This window comes from Cololabis saira, chromosome 22 (assembly GCF_033807715.1).
Source record: "Cololabis saira isolate AMF1-May2022 chromosome 22, fColSai1.1, whole genome shotgun sequence".
Taxonomy (NCBI): domain Eukaryota; kingdom Metazoa; phylum Chordata; class Actinopteri; order Beloniformes; family Belonidae; genus Cololabis; species Cololabis saira.
The window spans coordinates 24,227,712-24,250,969 of record NC_084608.1 but is presented as its reverse complement, the minus strand read 5'-3'; positions in this window follow the sequence as shown (position 1 = coordinate 24,250,969).

Below are 23,258 nucleotides of genomic sequence, written 5' to 3'. Positions count from 1 at the left end.
GGCATGTTGCTTTTATCGAGGTTTGCATAAAAATGTTGACATTTAATTAAGAAAATGAGACTTAAATAATGTGGTTCAGGTCAACATAGGACAGGTTGTAGAACTGCACAAATAATCAGTTAAATATTTTTCACCACAAACACCAGCATGGTCTTTGTTTGTATGTTTATTTCCTCAGCAATGTTGAACATTCTAACATAGGACTCATTTGAGAAAAGTCAATAGCCCCTGGTGGTTATTCAAGGAACTGCAATTAACTTTCTGCAGCGATGAACTCGGCCCTGAAAACTAGATGTTGACCCCTGATAAACGCCAGTGTGTGGAAAAGAAAAAAAAAACAAAAAGACATCAGTCTTTCAGGTACATGAAAAACATGTTGTCTTAATCGTTTCTATAATATTCAAATTCAAAGCCACAAAACAGTATAGTATTTATGTGAGCTTTTTGCTTAAGCATTGAGTATACATTATGTTTCAATATACAGGGACTCCAGGGTATAACAAGTTTTAACTTATAATTAACCATAAACATATTAGTTTGATTGATGACGGATGGTTTATCTATGAAAGACCACAAATGTCCCATATTCTTACCCAATCACTGATTGTCCCGTCATTCCTCATGCTAAAACTGACCAATCGCACCAAATATCGCTGTTCCGAGGCAGGTACTGGTGTTTAGGAGGCCGAATGTCAGTGTAATAATACTTCATTACATGCAGTTAGAGGAAAAAAAAGGAACAAACTTTCACCGGTACTGTTTGGGCTGAGACCAGACCTGCAGACCAGTCAGAACACTGATGGGAAGAAATCTATCTGAGGATGAGTTGGTGTCTGAGTGTTGATCCTAATAATCCATTTCTTAATTTGTGCCTTTTAACCTGGGTTTTGGAGGAAATTAAGATGGATTTGCTTTGAAATTTGTAAATATTCATTCTCTCTCTCACTGCACTTTCTCTGGAAATCTATAAAGAAAATAAATAAAGATTAAGCAACATGGGGCTTCTCTGAAACAGAGCTTCAGGCTGAGAGAGGATATTATTTCTGCTTAGTGTTTATCCAGCTACAACAACAAAATGTTCATTTATAAATTGATACAGGTATCAAACCCTTGTAAATTAGTACTTCTCTGTAACCGTTTTGTCACTTATTCATATCCTACTGAGAAAACATCTGATGTTTGCAAAAAGGGATGTGAGCTAAGCCCAGGAAATCTCTCATTGTTGTAGGGATCCTGAAACCAGGTTAGTATGGTATTCTGGGCCTGAAACCAAGGAGTTGCATAAAACAGGTGTGTGCTAAAACTGTCAGAGGATTATGTCCAGGTGCTGAATCATCCACACACCAGCGATTAATCCCAATATTGTAGAGTCCTCTCAGGTGAGGATCTGCAGATTAATGCACCTTTCGTTTCCCAAAAAGCAAAGTCACTGCATCTGCTATATATATATTTTTTCAATATATAAATCCAGGATTACAGGATTACCTCTGCATCTTTTACTATCCAATCAGACACAATGGGCATCATTGTTTTGAAGTCGAGATTAAAATCAAACTATAAGCTCACAGATAGAAAAATATGTATAATGAATATACATTTTTGTTTAAATTTGGCACAAAATCAAAAGTTGTTTGATTTACACTTACTAGAATCCTTATGATGATAACTGGTTAAAGACATGCAGCAAAGGGCTGCAGGTCTGGACTAGATTCTGGGTCGGCTTAAGGAGGCTGTAGCCGCCGTACCTGCTCAACCATGTGAGCTATGCGGCACCAAACCTTTGACTTTCATGGGAAGGAACATGCTCTTGTTGAGTGGAAGAACGTGGTTGATACATTTCAGGTGTAAATGATAAGTGATAGCAAGGGCATAGGTTCAGGTATGGAGGGTAGGGACATGCCAAAACCCAAGTTTGACCCAGTTCATGAACTAAGAGACACGTTCGGCCAAAGTAGCTGGTGCTATAACTGAGCCATAAATCCAAGAAGTAATCCGGTTTAGGCCCAAATATGTCTTCTATCTGGGTTATAAAATGTGCTGCAGCTCCTGTTGTATGTAAGTGAGACAATTTAAAGGATGTTTTTATGGATAAAATCTGAAGGATTAACAACCAACATGTGAATTCATCAGATTTAAGGATTTAATCCCATTTTCTTAGTGTATCTTATATACATTCTTTATTTTATTAAACAACCCCCCCCCCCCCCCAAAAAAAAAAAAAGAAAAGAGTAACATGAACCTTTCATTTAAGAGCTGGCAATCTTTAAAATACATTTGTGAAATCCCCATTCAATTAATTTGGCTTTTATTTCAAGAAAGTTCATCATGTCGTTAAACTGCACTGAAAATGATGAGTAGGCAGAATGCTGTGCGCTGCTGGAAATGTCAGTAACGTTACGCCTGTATGCACAGGTCCAGTTGTTGTCAACAAAGCTGTAATTACCCCAACAGAGGGAATTTTATTCTTATTTATTAAGTTCTTTCATGGATGAAGTCATATCCCCAGGTTATTTATTATTTGGTCTATTTCTGTCATTTTAACCCCTGCTGTATTTCATTGACTCCAGTCATATTTCAGTGACATTGAACATTTGTGTTTACAGCTGTCTGGCTATACTTTTAACGTTTAAGAATATGGCACAGTTTATGTAAAGCTATAATAAAAGATGGAACATTTGCATTTCCTCGGGGTAGATTGTAAACACGACAATATAAATGACGCCACATGAACATCTCACCAAAAATCTTCCTCAGAGCACAGAAGGCAGCTGCAAGGCAACAAAGACGCTCTCCTCCTCGATTTCCTCGATTCTCCAGCAATCAGGAAGTTCTGGAGAGGAGTGCTCAGGAAGAGGAGCTGTGATTTGATCAATCAACCAAAATGCACTCCATGATGAATATGCAGCTGAACGCGGCGAAGAGGGATGACTGAGGAAGTTTGAACTAAGATTCAGAGAATCTGAATACAACCACAGATGCACTGCAGCCATTACAGGAAGCAGGAAGCGTCAGCAGTCATCGCCATGAACTGATGTGAAATCAAAAACTGAAGCCGAAAACTGTGTGCGTGCAAGTAAACAGGGATGGAAAACCCTCAGTGTTTAAGAAAATAAGCCTGTGATGCCACTGAGTTATTGAATTAGTGGGAAATAATTACTTGAAATTAACATAATTTAAAAGATTGCAGGAGGCATTTCAGGAACGCAGCATAAATTCATATGGCCTGGGGACACATACAAGGGGATATTGTCCTCTAATCACCTTAAGCCCTGGTGGATAAAACATTTGTCCTCACACAGCAGCGCTTGTAGGTACACAAGGAGCAATATTTCATGATTAAGTGCTCTAACGAGTGCTTTAAAGGGCCAAGGGCATCATTGACGGTGCGCAGTGGGCAAAGTCTTTTTATACGTGCTTTTTGGAAACTAGTCCAACTTTCTTTAAGCCGCATGAATTCGCTGTCTGCCCAATCCAATTCAAACTGGCAGGCAGTTTCCGGGCTTGCTCATTCATGAGGTGGATCTGATTGCGCTTCAGAGGCCGTTAGTGCCTGCAGCATAAGAGGCTTGCACAGCGACTGGGCTGATTGCAGAGTAATGTCCCGGCTGCCACTGATGCAGAGCCTGTTGTGCACTGATCAGACTGAATAATGAGGTTGTTATGGTGACGGGAACAACTCTAAAATCATACTGTGAAAATTCAACCTTTCAGATTTTGGAGTGTGAGTGACAGAATGCTTTTCCTTTTTTCTTTTCCATCGTCACGGTGTCGGCAGCATCCTTCCCCAGCAGCTCGCTTAACGGGGAAGCTAAAGATGAACAGAAAACAGCTCTTTTCATCAGAAATCAGAAATAATTTGTGTGGTTTGGCACTAAAAATAAGTTGATATACAATTCAGACATCCATGTGAGGCGGCAGCTTGAGGGTCGACCTCAATTAGTTCCATATTGACTTGATCCATTTCAGCACATTATGATTCCCGTTGTATGGAATCAGCTACTGTCAGATGGGCCATTAACCATGAAATAAAACATTTCAGCAACGCCTGGGCTTTGTTTTCAGAACTAATTAGAGTTGGCATGCCATACTTGCCTAAAAGTCAACATATTTCTTGTTAACGCATTTTCAATTTGCACACAAGAATCAGGCTGGAAATGCTAAGTTAAAAATAATAGCTTCGGGATATTTATAAGAGGGTGTCAAATGTGACAAGAGCTGCATTCAGAATTCCATCTACTGTAGCTTTTCTTTTGTGACATGACTCTCATGCTGTTGTTGAGGTCCAGATGACATGGCCGGGCCAGCAGAACCCACACATCCCTCCAGATATCTGGCAGGTCTTTGTCCATCATGGCCCTTGTTACTGCTGCTGTTATGTAAGTTTGGAGGAAAAAATGTGTGAAGTGCCAACTCTGTCACTACAGGCAACAAGCAAACTTTACACTCACCAACCACTTTATTAGAAATACCTGCTCAACTGCTTGTTTATGCAAACATCTGCTCAGCCAATCAGAGTGATTTCTTCGCTAAGCGGAGTAAAATAACGATTATGGATGAGGAAGTTATAACAGCTAGCCATTGGCTGAGCTGACTATCAATCATATAAGAAATACCGTATTTTCTGGACTATAAGCCGCTACTTTTTTCATAGGTTTTGAACCGTGCGGCTTATACAAAGGTGCGGCTATTCTGTGGATTTTTCTTCCACCGCTAGGGGGACCGCTTACCGGAATTAGAATCAAAACTAAGACAAAATAAATGCAAAGAAGAATACGCTACTTCTTCCTATCAGATAGAAGTAGGTAGAAGCAGATTTCAAACAGATAAATAGATAAATAAATACCGGTTATTTTCTCTTGGTTCTGTCCTGTTTTAATCAGCAAAGTTGCTGCCGTGTTAAAAGACACTGTTAGGAAAGGATCTATTTAGGTACAAACATGTACATCATTTACAGTTCAAAATGGTTCTGTACATGTAGTAAATATCTAATCTACTGTAACAACATAAATATCTGCGGCTTGCATATCTTTTTTTTAAATAGAGCGGATGCGGCTTATATATAGGTGCGGCTTATAGTCCAGAAAATACGGTAAACATATTGCTTTACATAAATGTACTTGACGTGGTACAAAACAGGTCACCCCTCTCAGAGTTGTCATGGATGTAAAGTCAAACCATTGAGACCAAAATATTGAACATTTTAACATGGGAGTCAATGGAGATTGACTTGCTTTTGGATCCGGCCTCTAGTGGTCAGTCGAGGAACTGCAACGAATCTTACAGCCTCATGAAACTCAACCCAGTTGTTAGATGTTTGGTGCTTGGTGGCCTCAAAACAGCAAGTTGGCTTTGATTTGGTGTGATTACCCAGCATGTCCAGGGAAACGTGTAATCTGATTTCTGTTACTGAAGAATTGATGTTGCTATTATCCACACAAGGTGTTCCGTTCAGTGTAGACGTAGATTGTGTGTACATTACGTCAGTCCCTGGGAGGCTTATCGATCCATTGACCAAAGACATTCACATGTAAAGTCTGTGGGTTAAGGACACATAAACGACATATAGTCGTTTAAAACCAATTTTGGAGGTAATTAAGAAAAGCTCATGCATCCTGAAGTCCCATAGTTTATTGAATCGAACCCCTAAGTCATATTTATTCTAGCTTTCTCTATTGCAGGCTTTGATTGCTAGACAAATTGTTGGGTCTGATTAGATTTGGCTTCCGTTTTGGCATAGATTGCCCACCTGCACAAACAAGCACTGAAAGGCACGTCATGATCAGAAGAACCGAAACATAAAAGATCCATTTTATAATGCTGTCAAACACGAATCATAATAATCTGTGGAAGTTATATGCAAATAAAAGGGTGTTTGGTTTTACTGCAGACATCTGCCCTGTTACATTACGTTGCAGCTGCTGGAGGAGCCAGGCTTTTTCCTTCATTTTGTTCCCTCCCACACGTTCAGTGTGACAAAATCACAAACAGCTTCAGTGGCTGAACTTAACCCGAACTATATTAGCATATTAAAATAGAGGGAAAAAAAATTATATTAATTTCGGGTTACACACAAACAATGGCAGCACTTAAATGTCAATCAGTTGCTCCCATGGAAACACAGACAAAACTGTTTCCAAAATCGGCCATAAAATGGCGTAATCCTTCTTAAATAATACAAAAATCATAACAGGAGCACTAAGTTCAGTGGGGTGGCCTACAAACCCACAGTTTCTAGCAGAGTCAAAGCACATTAATATACACAGCCCAAAGGGAAATACAATATGACGGCTGCTGAGGGGGACATGGAAAGGTTATGAATGTCATTACAGTCCTCTATGGACTTTGTGGCGAGCTCATTCAAAGTAGTTCATAGGAGCTTTGGAGAATCACGACTATCTGGCCCAAACGTATTATACTTGTGACAATGAGATGATGCGCTTCTGACCAGTCGTAGCGCTGCTGATAATCAGATAGCCGAGGAGCACAATGAGAGCCAGCGGGCCCGACAGCCGGAGAGCCTGGATGAGGCCACTCCATGAAAACAGAATCACTCCTGACACTCGCAGCCTTTCATGGAGACTGCCCACAATGAAGAGCAGGAAAAAAGAAAAAATCATTCCCAGTCTTTCCTCTTATCAAACCGCGCTTTTCATTTCCTAACTTCACTATTGAATTTTCTCACTCAAGCTCAACATGACTGATGGGGTTTCTTTCTTTTGTTGTGTGTCATCCACACACTGGTCTGACCCTTAGGTTAATAATAAAAGTTGAAAGAGTGTTGCATATTAATGCCAGAATCTATACAGCAGAGCAATATCTGTCCTTGAACGGCAGACTGCCATCCCAAAATATTTAATATGCACAACTTGTTGAACTGTCACATGCTTGATGTGAATAATACTTCAGGGAGGCGTTCGCTTAGATTTATCTACCAATAACCTATTATATTCCAGTTACTCATCCTTCTGTATTTTAGCTAAAGCCGTTAAAAACAAGAGTTTCCCAGCTGAAGAACACCTTGCTGCTGTCGTAATTATTTTACCAGGTTAACCTTAATAGTTTCTAATTAATCCTCATTTACTCAGGATTACTTCCAATAAATCAAACATTATTTCCACTAATGTAGTGTAAAAATGCACAGATGCTGGAGAAATATTACCTTGTGTCTCATTTGAGGAGCTGTCGGAAGCGTTACACGTATAAATGGCTATACATTTTAGCACGGAAACAAAGTCAAACAAAAGCTTTCAAGCTGCAGAGATGTCCTCCTAAATGTGGCGGTGTCTGTCTTGTTTGATCATGGAATCAAAAGTACATTCATTCTCATGTTATTCATTAGACAGTGCACCCAATAAAAATGTCTAGTGTTTATTTAATCAGTTTTAGGATATTTCATATTTCAACCCCATAAATCAATGCTGACACGGCTGGAGATAAAAGCAAAATGCAAACTCTCCATCGCAAACAACATAATCAAAGACATTTTTTTTGTTTTGAAAATGAAGGATAGAAAAATAAAAAAAGATGGAACACAAATGAATGAATGACTGAGTCAGCCGGTACAATAAACACGTATCCAAGGAAACGCGTTCTGTTTACGGCTAAACAGAATCCTCCACTGGTTGCAAATACATAAATAATAAATAATGGGTTTTTAAAAGATGGAGACGGACATAACTATGACAAATCACAACTTGATGCCTCTATAATGCAGAATTTCAGACAGACAAATAGAAATCCTGAAAAATGAAATATTTGATTATTGGGAATATTAAAAGAAACTAAATTTAAGTGCCTTTAAATTGCAAGTTGATCTGTGTACTGCCCTTTTTTTGTTTTGTTTTGCTTTATTTAAAAAAAAAAAAAGGCCTTTTAGTTTTTGATGGTACTGAGGTTAATGAGAATAAGGCTCGTTATGAGTCACAGTGAAAAAATATTTTAATTCTGGGAAAATTTGGTTAAGAAATGTAAAACGATTCATCCGCTCTCAATTTGTGACTCGGGGGAGAGCCGACAAAGCTTTTCCTCCAGTCCAATCATCCAGCTTAAATCACTATTCACCGTTTTAATCTTCAACAGCTCGTGTGTGTGACAGGTGAGCACGCAACCAAAGTACACATCTGTGCATATTGTTCTAATTGTGAATAAATTGTTAGTGCCAGTCATTGCGGTACCTGTTTTCTGTCTTGACTGCCAGATGCGCAGATGTGTTTCTCATCTTCTATTCAGATTTTGACCTTTTGTATTCATGCCGTGTTATTGCAGAAGCTCCCACTGTGACAAACTAAGTTCCTTCGCAGAAATAATGACATCTGGAGATAATCATGTTTAGTGAAACATGTTTGATCTTTGTATTTTTTTATTTATTTTCCATTTTAATATCTGCCAACTCAAACATTTCAAGTGAGCGTAAAATTTCTTCAGTAATATCAAGTAATGCGAAAGGGAAAGGGACTGTAACATTGTGCTTATTCGATGTCCAGGGTGTGGCGAGTCTCTCGTCTAGTAACGGTTAGGTTAGGAATCTAGTTGGGTTAATAAAAGACTGGATGGATTATCACTACTTGTTATGGTAGCAAGAGTTGTTTGAGAATGGCGCTGCTACCGCTGCAGGTTCTTTTATGCATCATCTTGATGATTTCTGCTGACCTTTCTTTATTTCCTTAAACATTTGTGTACACCTGCTGGCAACCGTCATGTGTAAGCCATCGGAAATGATGTGTAACCATGACAACAAGACATTTGTTTACACATGGGAGCATTTAATGAGCCCATCCGAAGGTTGACTCATTATTCTAATATGATTAACAGCAGATGGTATAATTCTGGAAATGTAACACTGCTGTTGTAGTTACTGTTCAGCATTTCATTTCCGTTGCTTTGCACGCTGCTAGTGGAACTGCTGCAAGTTTCCACCCAAGTCATCTACCGAGGTGGTTCACCTGTGTTACCTGCAAATGCTGTATGAGATTTCCTGAGCCAGCGCTTGTTGCCAGGCTACAAACGCAGCTCCCCGGTGGAGCGCCCCGCGGAGATCTCTGCTGGTCGCAGCCACGCCTCCCTCTACACTTCCACAAGACAGTTTGTTATCTGTGGGTCTGACAGTGGAGGTGACCGTGGAGTGGAGCCTGCAGCAGAAGACACCCCACAGTGGATGTCTGCCGCAAGGCTGTCTCGCTTTAACGCGCTTTACCAGATTCAATGAAAAACATTTGAAAATATGTTACCAGTTAAAGAACATGCATGTGTGTGTTATTGTGGCCCCATATGAAGATCACATCCCACATTAATTCTTCTTGACACCTAAGCTTTCCCCTCAAAGGTTTTGTTACCATTTAAGAAGCATCACCCTGTCTAATTTTTGCTGTCGAACCCGTTTTTTGATTGATTGATTGCTCCCCAGGAAAGGATATAGAACACCCTGTAAATAAAATGCTTGACCACACTGCTGTTTCCTTCACGTGTCAGCAGATATATGAAGTGTGACCCGTGCGACACCAGTGATGGCTGTTAATATGCGGTGAAATATTGCAGCACTTTCAAAGTTAATTAAACCTTCACTGTGGATCTTTATCAAGCGCCGTGTTCATTTATCTATCGCAGGTTTTTTTCCCCTCCTGACGAAGATCAGTTTGACTTGATTGTAGCCAGCTGAGACAGAAAGCTGACAATCTCAACACCAGTGTTGCAAATTTACACTTAAATCGAGTAAAACCAGAGGAGAGGGAATGGGTGGGGGCTGAGTGTCACGGAAAAGAAAGAGATGGTAGTGCTAAAACAGAGTACAGAATTGTAGGTCCCCAGAGTCCTCTGGGATCTCATTTCAAGGTCACTTGCAACCCATGCAGAGTTGCTGAGTGGGCTCTTGAGTCAACAGGGCCAGGTGTCCCTTGGGCCGTGCTGATGCCATCTGTAGAAAGTTCACAAGGTGGGGAAGAACTACTGAGAAAAAGGTTTTGTAGTCAACCCGTGTAAATACTACGATTCAGTTGGGGAGTGACACGACGGCTCGGTGGTTAGCGCTGATGCCTCGCGGCAAGAAGGTTCCTCTGAGGTCTTTCTGTGTGGAGTTGGCATGTTTTTTTCATTTTTTTTGTGTGGGTTTTCTCCAGGTATTCCAGTTTCCTCTCACAGTCCTAAAGCATGCAAGACAGGATGATTGATGATTCAAAATTGCCTGTAGGAGTGAGTCTGAGTGTGTGTGCTTGTTTGTCTATATGTGGCGCTGTGATGGACTGGCCGCCTGTCCACGGTGAGCCCCTGACTTTGACCTAAAGAAAGCTGTCCCAGCAAAAGTGGGCGAAAATAATGGATGGATTGTTTTGACTTAAGAACATAATGGAAGCTTTAAGAAATTCCATGATGCTCCTTGTCTCTCAGCCACTACTATAAACATACACATTGTCATTCAGGCTGCACAGAGACGAACATGAAAGGGTGCCTTTTGGGAAGTGGATGGTGCAATTTCAGTTTTTTATTCCTTTTTAATTGGTTTCTCTGTTCACAATTTTGTTATACACTGATATCCCTCAACCTGTCCAGGGTGCACCCTTGCCTTTCGCCTGTAATGAGCTGGGATAGGCTCCAGCAGGCCCCGGTGACCCTGTACAGGATTAAGTGGGTACGGAAAATGGATGGATGGATGGATGGACAAGTGGATAGATGGATCAAAACATTATTAAAGTAAAAAAATAGCCCTGTTGAGCCTGTATTAACATGTTTTTCTTCAAGCCATCTACATTTTCTGTTCAGACCAAAGCACTTTCTCCCCACATGTTTTTTTTTCAGTCATATTTAAAAACAGGCATATTCTAGTTTGTTAGAAATGGCCTCGGTCGTGCCACCGTACCCCACAGCCCATACGAATGCAGGATACGGGAGGTGGAAGTCACATGTAAGTGACATGTAACATCCAGGCACTGACTCTCAGTACTACTGTATGTAACCCCAAACATTCAGACAAAAACATCAGCAGTTGAGTTTTATTCAAAGTCGCTCTAAATGATGGCAGGTGTATACCTACAGCTGAATTTTGAATGTGACGGTTGGCAGTTAGAGCCCCTGACATGAAAGGCTGTGCAGACTTCAATCAGGCTGATGCAAGTTTTGTCGTTGTTGTTTTTACCTAAAACGCACCTAATTATATTTTTCTGCTGCATTTTTGTTTGTCGGCAGATCACGTTAGAGGTGTGGGAGTTCTGACATTGCTGGTGTTATTTCTATCGTTATATTTTAAAGATTTCATCATAGTGTGTCTACTTTTGATATTTGCTGTATACAAATAATGAGTGATGTATAGTAAAATGTTTTTGAACCTCTAAACTGAACATCTCGTCCCACTTCACATCCTTTCTGAATTATTTAGTCAGCTTCTGCAGGTTAAAGTAATGTCGGGGGGGTGGAGCCCGTTCATGGTGGTTTAGTTTAGAAAATTGGTCGGTGCTGAGCACCAGAATAGACTTGATGCGTATCTTTAGCTGAGCAGAGTGGATTGTTGCTTCTGGGACGCTTCTAAAGCACACTGCAGTGGTCCTTGTGGGACCACTCTGATTGACTAGAGTGGGCACGATTCACAGCAGCCCTCCGGTGGGACCCAGAGGTAAGTTTCAGAAGACTCTCATTGGAGGAAACAACGGCCGAGGTCCCACAAAACTGCCCCGGGCTCCTGCTAATGGAATCTTGTCTATCCATTAAAATATAAAAGTCTAACTTGTCTCGAGTTTGATCAGCAACTCGTCACCAAAACCTGATAAATACTCCCAGATCAGTCGGAGAACACTCACAAAGCTTCAGTACAAGACAGCTGATCCATCACCCACTGTTAAGCGAACGACTGCACAATCCTCTGTTAACCAGTTGCCAGTCACACAACGGCTGTGTGATTTTTCTTTTTCCCTTCAACACCAGAGAATGTTAGGAATTGTGTGAAACCAACACATTACAGGATTTTGCACATCCACCGGAAACAACCAAAACAGACCCCCAGTAGCCGACTCTTTTCAGTTGGTAAGTTCAATGGACTTGTATACAAAGAAAAACTATGGAAAAAGACCCAAAAATGTCTCGTAATATTCTCCAATAACATTCAAAGATTAACATTTTTAAATCCCAAGTATTACAGCGGCTAAACTCTGTGTTCTACAATTCTATACATCCTTCAGAAATAGATTTAAAATCTGCACCTTCTAATATATGAATTAGACACCATCTAATGACTTACCCAGAAAAAAAGAGATGGGTTAAATTAACAGGCTCAACTCCTCCCAGCAATATCCGAGATGGTCATGACCATTACTAAACGCCCGCTGCATAAAAAGGCTCCCAGTCAAAGAATCATTTAAAATTAACAAGAGAGATGATATCATGTCACAGCTACAAGGTCAAGACCATAACATCATTTGTTTGGCCATGTTTCCCATAAGCATGAATCATTTTATCCTCTTAGTCCTCTTCTCTCCAGCTATGTCCTTCAAATACATCCTGTCGGAGTGGTGTAATTGCACCATGACAGGGCCCATTCCTCATTCCTATCAATCACTCCAGCTTAGATATGGGCTTCCTCCTAACATGACTACTCACACACTCCTGCCTCCTTGTCCCTCCCTGATCTGCCTCCACGTTTTATGTTTGCAGTGATAAATAACAGATTCAAAGCTCAGCTGCCTTCGTCCAAGCCTAGATTTCCTGGCCCGCATCCTATCGTAGCTGGAGCACAGAGCATTGAGTTATATATTGAACATGTTGGGTTTGTGACAGGTTTTCTCTGATGTTAGTGCTGCTGGGTTGCCTTAAAGCACCCAATTTGTGAGGTATGTTATGTTTGATTTGTGCTACTTGGACTACCACAGGGGGAATTCATAAAGAAATAACAGGGAAAGGGAACTAAAAATGTGGTTTCTTCTAAATCAAAATCTAATTTATATAGATCTAGATATAAATCTAAGTTTTATATATATATATATATATATATATATATATATATATATATATATATATATATATATATATAAAACATGCTTTAAACTGAAATCAGCCATAATTTCCTATCAGCCTCAAGGAAGATGGCTGTTTGGACAAATCAGAAGGATCTGCAGCGAGTAGATAAGAACTTTGGCTGTGAAATTTCTACAAAGCTTGTTCCCCTAGACAGTCATTAATCCATGCAACAAAACTGACCACAAGAGGGATCTTTATGCCTTTTAATTAATGTATCTTTTGCATTGTAAGGCTTTTGTTACATGCAGAAACAGATCATTACTGCGGTGGGTTAACAGGCAGCTTTCTCTATTCTTAGCAGTATGCACAAATGAGAGACTGGAAAGCCTCTTTTTATCTGCACCAACATAAAGTCTGTTTGTTCTTTGTGATGTTTTGCCCCCCCTTCCAAAGGAGAAAAAAAATGAGAGAGCCACACAGCTAAGGGATATGGGACAGAAGTGAATTTACAAATCTGAAGCTTCGTAAAATTGTATTCAGCCGTATCTGAGAGAGCTAAGTCTAATTTTAAGTGCAATTATGAGATTTGGTACTTTATATTCTCCTCTATCCTTTATCAACTCAAATTATGCATATGGTATCTAATAGAAGCACCAGTAAAGTTGCTCCAAACCAAAGCACTTTCCTTAAAACTAGAACTGGTCCCCAGGTGCTGCGCTTTGGCTGCGCATTGCTCCCAAACTGTTCAGATAGGTTAAATGCAAGAGGACAAATTTCCCCACAGGGATAAATAAATAATAACTTACTGATTCAAAAAACATGAGGCTGTCTTAAAAGACTGATATGCTTGCTATTTATGTATTCATTTATTTACTCAACACCCAAATGTTATGGGTTCTGTTCTCTTTTATTAGGTACTATACTGAACACAAAGAACTGGACAAACCATCTGTGACATCACACATCGGTTTCTGTGTTTTTGGACCTATGGGGTAGACGAGAGCGGACTCCGCCCAACGCTTGTTAATCCACATACGGGCAAAAGGGCAGAACAGACAAGTCTGGCAGTCTGCTGGAAAATGCTTACGGTACCTCCAAGCTGGCCATTTTGCCTTATCTTAGCTCAAACTAATTATCTTTACCTTACATTCATTGTCACTGGATCTGCCCATCCCTTCTAGTTTTAGATCTTGTTGAAGCACCTGATGAGGGCGAGTGGCTCGGCTGCAACATCAGTGGTCAAACTGCAGTTGGTGCCCAGGCCAACGCCCCAGCAAAAGGAGTTGGGAGCTCTCTGCCTCCACCTGAGGGTAGCTGGCCAACAGACATCATAGTTCATGGCTACATCAAGGACTGAGCCACTGGATCAGTATGTTTACTTCTTATGCAAAGTTGGAGATTTCAACATGGGGGTCAGTAGAGGCTGGCTCACTTTTTTGTGGTCCTTCATATAACTGCACATATGACCACTTCCAGTGACAGTTAAGCAAGCCAGATTCCATTTGTTTCATAATTACGCTGTAAAAGTATCTGAAACCCCACTCATGCATCCCACTCTCATGGAAACTGTGTTCACATTTCATGGGAACAAAAAAATACAAAAATACACTTCAACTCTTGTACCACTAAACTTTGAAATAAGTTCACATGTCTTCAGAAAATTCTTACTAATTTTGAAAAATAAATCAACCACATCTCCAGACTCTAGCTTGGATGGGAATCAAACTCCACTCGCCTGGGTGAAAGTCCTCTTTTTTTGCCATTCCTCATTCCTGCATGGATGGGGAGAGAGACAAGGCACACAGTATGGAGCGGGAATTACAGCTAATTTGAGCAAAGTACCGCTATTTTCAGGGCCTCAAAAGTAATTGGACAAAGTGACAAACTAAAAATAAATGACCAGCCAGAGTCTGGAGCCCCATGGGCATCACCAAATTCTTTGTTTCCTCCCTGGAAACAAAATTTGAAACTGATAGTGAAACCTTCAGTTTTCTTTCTTCAGTAAGAAAAGCTTCTCTGTTCGGTGGAAATCAAGCGATTGACATGGCCACTGAAGGATGGTCCATTTCTTAGCCTTCAAAATACCGAGTTACTTTTTTTAGTATAGTTCAGGGTTATTAACCATGTGCACATTTGTACCGCTGTCCTCAGTTTACAAAACAGAGGCGTTTAGCTCAATGGGAGCAGAGAGTATAACCCTGTACATGTCAGAATTCATCTGGTCACATCATGAGTTAACACCGGCGAGCTTCTTTCACTGGCAGCCATACATCCCCATACCATTCAATTCAATTCAACTTTATTTATATAGCGTCTAATACAACAGATGTTGTCTCTAGATGCTTTCCAGAGATCCAGAACATGAACATAAACATAAACATAAACCCCCGAGCAATTATTACATAAACAATGGCAGGTAAAAACTCCCATAGTGGGAGAAAAGCCTTAAGCCAAACAGTGGCAAGCATACCACTACCTCCAACATGTTGGACACATGTTGAGGTGTTCTTCCCTCCAGGGAATCATATGGGGGCTTTTTTTAAAAAAAAGATCTTTTTATCTGATTTATTTGTCTTGAACCAAGAAATAAAAGGACTGCACCTGGTCAGTTAAAGGGGACCTATTATGAAAAACACGTTTTCTTGCTTTAACATATATAAAGTGGTCTCCCCTCAGCCTGCCAACTCAGAGAAGGAGGAAAGCAACCAAATTCTGCAGTGTCTGTACAGTCGCCCGGATGATCCATCCAGTGTGATGTGGCTTCTACGAGCCGTTCAGTTTTTGCTCCCTTTTGTTACGTAACGACGGGAGCGATTTACATTGGTTGGCCTCCGATGCGTGAAACCACGCCCACAACTAACTCTGGCCGGAACAACAACAACAACTCCGCCGGCCGGAGCTTCCATTATTTTTTCGTAGCAGTGTATCGTGTCATTCAGGCAGCCAATCAGCACAGTGCCTCATTATTATAGCCTCCCCACTTCATAGCCAATAAATTACAGTATATTGTAAAATGGTCGAAAAATCATTCTTTAGATAGTCAATGGCTGGACTCAGAGCAAGTGTTTTGCAATAATTTGGAAATCTCAGAGTTACCATTTATTAGTCAAAGCATTAAACATCATAAATGTTTCAAAAGCATTAATATTAGCACAACTCTGACAGCCTGGTGGGAATTCCTTAAAGTAGCTAAAATTTCACTTTTTCCATGTGACCGCACACCCATATGGAACAACCCAGATATCCTGAAAAATTATAAAAAGATGGTAAACTTTGCTCAATGGAGAGATCAAGGAATACGGTATCTACAGCATGTAATCATAGGAGGACAGTTTGTACCTTTTAATACACTCACTGTTCAATATGGAATTAGCAGTAATACATTTTTAGAATACCAACAACTTAAGGCCATAATAAATAAAACATATAAACTTAACCAATTAGACCTACAACTTCCCACCAGGATAATATAATTATTGAACCTAAGCACTCTAAAGTTGTTATCAAAACTTTACAGGTTACTGTCTAAAATAGATAATTCAGTCTCTCTTCCGATTTCAAAATGGGAGGCGGATCTCTCTCTTAAAACCGACCATATTTCTTGGTCACAAATATGTTTGAATACTTTCACTATGGCTAAGAACCCAAACTTACAATTTATACAGTACAAAGTTCTTCATAGAATACATTATACAGGACAAAGGATGTTCCAGATGGGCTTTGTCACCTCTAACATCTGTTCACAGTGCACAGAGAACACCCCTGATAATTATATGCATGCTTTATGGTTTTGTACACCGGTACGGAGGTTCTGGACGGAGATTTGTGAGGATTTATCCCCATGGTTCAACTACAGAAATCCAGTGTGCCCCACGATATGCATATTAGGTCACCTGGGAGATATTCAAATGAAATCTAACTGGATACACCTGGTTCTCACTGCCTTATGTATCACAAAGAAAATCATTCTAGTGAATTGGAAAAGTCCAGTTTATGTATTAACCACTTTAGGAATCTTCTGTCAGATCATATTAGTAGTGAGATAATGTCTGCCTCTACTGAACAACATTCGGCTGAATTGCATTGTCTCTGGTCCCCGATTATAGGCTTCATTACTTAGTGGGGGCGGGTGGGTGGTGATCTCGTAGCCCTTGGGGTTGGGGGTCGGCTTGGGGGGCTGGGGTGCGGGCCTCTGGTGGCCCCTGGGGGGCAGTTGGTGGGGCCCTGGGGCCCTGTCCCTGGCCGGTGGGGGCCTTGGGGGCCTATGGGGGGGGTTACCTCATGGCGGTGGGGGGGGTGCCTGGGGAGGGCTCGGGTGGGGGGCTGTGGCTAGTGCGTCTCCGGTTTTCCTGGGGGGGGCTGGGCTGTGGGCGTGGGGGTCCCGCTCGAGGGCCCGGCCTCCCCTGGCCGGGGGGTGTACAGGCGGGCACGTCGGCGGGGTGGAGCCATTCTCAGGTGTCTATGTCTTAGGTCGTCAGTATGAATGGAGGGATGTTTGACCATTTCCCCCTCCGCCTGGGGGCTCCCGTGGAGGTACGGTGGGGCCCTGGCCCGGCTTGGAGGGCAGGCCCCCGTCAACTTGGATGGCCGGTGGGGGAGCGTGGGCGTCTTTCCCGGGCCGGCTCCGCTGGCCCTGCCTCCTGGTTTCGGCTTCCGCTCCCCCTCCTGCCCCCCCTACACGATTCATACGCACATAGGCGAAGGGGCGGAGGGTCCGGGGCGTGGGGGACATTGTCCCGCGTGGCCCAGCACTCCCCGCCTCACGGTTTTAATAACACAGTAGACACTGCATATTCATAGGTCCCATTTAACTTCTTCTCATTCAACTGTCCTATAACATTTGAGCCTCTGAAAATAAAAGGTAATTGCTTGAAATGGCTGTAATCCCTAAATATTGAATTCAATATTTTTTGGAAAACCTCTTAACTGGAACTTGTCTCATGGCAATTCTGTAGTCTGGCCAGCCAACTGACTTATTTTCCTCTTCAACACAAAGACTTTGACTTTGCAACTTTAATTTCCAGGGGACAGGTTGGGTGTAATCATACATCTGCAATCAAATTGTTCTGTAGTTCACTGCGTATGTGTGAATGTAATATACATAGCCAACCTTGGAGCCAGCCAGCTGAATAATGACCTGCACCTGCTCTATATTTAAAAGCACTTGCATTACAGTCGAGTGTATTGGTTGTTGACATTAGAAGTTGAGACAGTAGTGGCATTTCTCTGTGAAATTGTGAATATTTAATAATGCTGATCTGCAGTGGTTTATATTCACAATTGCTTATCCCATCTGAGAAATCAATCATCTGTAGTGTACATATTTCCAGCCTGCATGTCGGCACACCCACACACAGGCATTAAGAGGAAAAACAGACTGACTGAGGGAAGGAAAAGATTTTGTCTCCTTCCAGAATATCAATCACAAGTCTGCTGTCTTATAATGCTGCAAACAGAAGAACATATTCTTGTTACGATCTGTTTGCAGCACAGAAAAATTGTAGTTTCCTGGAAGTTTTATTGCTTTGGAGGCTTCAGAGAGAAAACACCATGATAATCTAAGTTTATTTTGGTAGTTATTTTTGGGAAATTTCAATACTTGCACTGTGTTTTAAGGATTTTGAGTTTGACTTTCACTTTAAGTCACATCTCCAAACCACATTTTGCAGCCACAGAGGTATCTAACTTAATGCTGGCTTTCTTCTTCCAGTCGTATCCAAGCTTTTTCCATTTGAGTAGTCTAAAGATATCCCCATCTCATGCCCCGTCTTGAAAGAAATCAATTCTAAAGGCAAATATTTGCAGTTCCCCTTATTTGCTCTGGAAGAAAGGAAAAAAAGAAATCTCATGTTCGTTTCAGACTGGTGTTGATAAATGGTAGTAGTCATAAAAACAGCGCTCTCACTTGTTCAAAAGAATCACACTGAAACTCATGAACAATTGTAGCTCCCTCCTGACCTGAAAGCTGTGACACTTTCCTCCCTCAAAGGATTGAAGTGAAACCTCAAATCTTGAGCACTTTTCACACATTTTCTCTTTAGGCTTGAAGGAGAAAAGCATCAAATGGGCTTTCAGCTAACGTTTCCTTGACCTAGACTGTAATCTCTGAAGATAACAATAAAACAAAAGAAAATAGGGAGAAAAAAATCAATGCTTCAGTAACAGAGATGCACTGGAAATAATTGTGGTGCCTGCATGTTGGAAATATTGTTCCTGGTTTGTTCGATGCCTGGGGCTTAGTAGAGAAATGAAGAGTCTGACAAGAGGAAAACTGGAAACAGTCATTATAGCGGCTGCCTCTGTAATCTCACAGCTCATTATGATTTAAATAGGAACACAGACCACCTCTGAAGCAGTTTTAGAAACGTTAGCCCACACGGTAGCCAAGCATGGGATTATCCTTTTATCTCTGTTACCCCGGCTGTGTTCTTTAAAAGCAACTGACCCTTCAGAGATGGATTTGTCTTGGGAGGAATGGGATAGCTGTGGGACACACAGGAGGAGAGCTGAATCTATATTTTGTCAACAGTCTTCACCCTATCACCAGCACAGGTGTTCTACTCCAGAGTTTTGCGCGCTTCCAGTTCTTCAACACCCCATCTGTGGCTCCTGCTCCACTGGGTCCACGCCTTCAGAAGCATGGCAGACTGTGGTGTTTCAGAACAGGTTAATGGACTTCTAACCCCTCATCACTGATTAGCATGATTAATCAGACAGCAGAGTACTCCCTGATTCGCCTCCCCCTCCTCTTTCCCCTCAGATCGTTGGCACTCTCTCTGTTCCTGCCAGATGGTATCAATGCAAAGCTGAGAGCAGAGCAGAATCAAAGGGAGGCTTCAGAGGCTTCAAAACCAAGAAAGCATAGCAGTTATCTCTAGCTGTTCACATGACACTTTTAGAAGTATCATGCACATGCACTCTATAGACAGTCACCTGAGGTGATAGTAAAGATGACTTGACACTTCCTCGAACACAGCTCTTAGAGATACCAGGTTGGATGGATGTATTTGGATGAAGCAACATATACATCTGGAACAATCAAAACCCCATACTGTTTAATAGGAGTTGGACAAACCCCTGCCACATCATTCATAGGTTCGAGAGTGCTTTTGAAAGAGTTTTTTTTTGCCTTACTGCCCAACAGCATGTAGGTGGGTACTGAGGCCACCCAACTGCAGCTCTGTTACTGGAAGCTAGCTTTTTAACCATTACCTGTAAAGAACAATTAATGACGCCCTTAGAAGCCTTCCAGATCAATACAATACAAAAGGGATCACAGCAGTATCTTGGCACTCTCAGCATTCAGAGCTAAGAAGTCATGTCAAGACCATGCTAAGTGCTCATTAGCTAGGCTGCTGTCAATCAAACCCCTCTCCCCTAAGAATGCAGAAACTTGCAGCATCTTATAATTGTACTTGATGAGCTACATCTGTGTTTGAAAAAAGTAATAGCTCTCATAGCTCAAGTATCAACTTCACTGACTACGTTTAGCACTAATGTAGCTGATGTGATGATAGGGAACCCATAGACTGCAATGTAGGTGTCACTCAAAGTATACATTTGTGGCTTTATAATTAATCCGATGAAGTTCATAAAAATACACACACACCCTACAGATATCATGGATGTGACTGTTCTGTGAATCAAGACTTTGAATATCTTTATTTTTCCTGCATAGTTGGACATTTTGACATCGGGGTCAGTGGTGACTGACTTGCTTCTTAAACTAGCTCCTCATGGTCGGTTGAGGAACTGACATTATCTTCACTTCTTGGATTGAGTCAGATTTGGAAACCAGATGTACAGCAGCCTCTTGAGAAAAAAACTGATCAAGGTAAAAAAAAAAAAGGAAAACCATTAAGTCTGATTCAGGTTGGATGGTGAGCATCTGTACACAGACATTTTTAGGTTTTATATATGCTCTACTGGGTTCATGTACTGCTGGTTCTGCAACAAAAATGGGAGACAATGAAGAAATGCTTAAAATTGAACTACCTTAAGAGTTAATTATTTTGTTTATACTTTCTGTAAAACCCTAATCTTGAACAAAATTATGAGTTTATCCAAATACAAGACCATCATACAATGAAATGAGCTATTTACACTGACCAAAAAAAATCTTATTTGAATTCAATTCTGTTCAGTTAGAACAGGGGTGCTCACACTTTTTCAGCATGAGAGCTACTTATAAAATGATCAAGTCAAAATGATCTACCACCTACTACAAAAAATGCAAAACATATATTTATTTATAAATATATTGAGGATTCTTTATATCGGATGAGCCAATATTGCACAACACAACACAATTAACTATGTTCACTCAAAAAACTAAGGATCTTACCAAGAAATGTTCTTATTTCTAACCTAAAAATGCCATTACATCTGATAACACACATAACTTAAAAGGTTAGGTGTTTTTCCCACATGTTTCAATTGAACTTTCATTTGTGTCAAGCAAATTTGAAGTTCTAGTTAAGTTTTAAGTTAGAGTTTTGGCAGTGTTTAAAATAAAATGATGAGCCCTGCTGTATTGGAGCACATTAGACACCAGTGCTGCTTGTTTTAGCCATGAATGACTACGGACCTAAAATTGAAAACTACCCAGTTAGCTTTATTACGTTTTTATTTTTCTGACATTTTCTGGCTTTTCTTTTAGTTAAAACTGTAGTGGGAACAGAGGTTTATGTACCGGGTAAAGGCTGATTTATGGTTCCGCGTTACAACAACGCAGAATGATGCGCGTCGCTGCGTACCCTACGCCGTACCCTACGGCGTAGCCGTGGAGAGCCTGCACGGCAGCGCAGCACCGCCAGCCGGACCGGCGCTCTCCGCCCTCCCCGGAGAGCGGCGTAGACTCTGCTACGCCGATTTAACGCGGAACAATAATTTTGGCTTTAGAGGGGGAACATAGGAGAACGGAACAGAAGAATAAAGCGTGGATTAAAAATAAAAGTTAAGCACTGAACTACATGTGTCTCATTGCAGACTGCCTGAGCATGGCATGTTACAAAACAAACATATCCGCCACCTCTTTCTTCCCCCTTTAACGTGCACAGTGCATGGATGTATGGCGCAGCGTCAGCGCGTTGTGTCGCATTAAATGTAGTCCGGGCGTAATACGAGGATTTGAGCTGGTGAAATTAAACGAAAAAACGTCAATTTTTTTAATGTCACGCGATCTACCAATAATACCTTTGCGATCGACTGGTAGATCGCGATCGACGTATTGAGCACCCCTGAGTTAGAACATCTTTATACAATCTCACTGGTAAATTGGATTATTTTGTATTTTTTTAACAAAATAAAGAGGAAAATGGAGACCATAACCATTTTATGTACCAGCTTGTCAGTATGTTAATATCTGCTGTAATATTGGACATTTCAGCAGAGGGGACATTGAAAATTGTCTCACATTTGGAGGCAACTCCTTGTGGTCATTCAAGGAACTGCATATTATGGCACTTTGACATTGGTTTAAGTTTTTAAAACCAGTTGTATCGTTGAGATTAGGTAATTTATTTATTTTTCCTCACACCAGTGGCCCACCGGTTCCCAGCATCCTATCCACCACTGACACATCTCACAGCAGCAGCTTCATTTGAGTACTGCAGATGACAGGACTCTCAGTTTCAGAGGAAAAGTATACAGCCCCCCTGCGATGCTTCTGCGCTGCCGACCACACTCCCAGACACACCATCTCTCTCTTCTGCAAACTGTGGTCCTTCTGTCAGGTAGTCAATAACCGAGGTGGTTGGGGATTCTAGCACCTCTATTTTGTAGCATTTCTTACTTAGCAGTGAAGACTGAATCCTGTTAAATGCACTGGAGAAGTCAAAGAACACAATCCTCACAGTGCCTGCTTCGATTCACATTTAATTAATTCATTCATCTTTAGAAACAGACGGTATTTGAACGAACAACATGGAGTTTAACCGATTGTTATAACAGAACAACTACAGGGAACATAGCCTCTATCAAAGCGACAGAACTGCAAACAGTGCTTCAGTGCCCTTGATTTTCTTTTGCATTTAATTTGAAATTAAGCAAACCACTAAAGATAACAAATTTGTGCAGAATCATAACTAAATGCAATTATGTCTGATGTCTGTTTCAAACCAAGTGGGCAGTTACATGGTGCTATAAAAAGAAGAGAAAAAAAAAATCTACTTCTACTGACACAAGTGTTCTTGGACAGCAGTACCGAGCTGACCACCGCGATTACATCTGAGGAGCCTCTTATTTGTTCCGTCACAGAAATGGCATGCTCATAGGCCAATAAAAAATCCTAAGCCTTCAGTGTCATTAGCTGGAAATGTCAA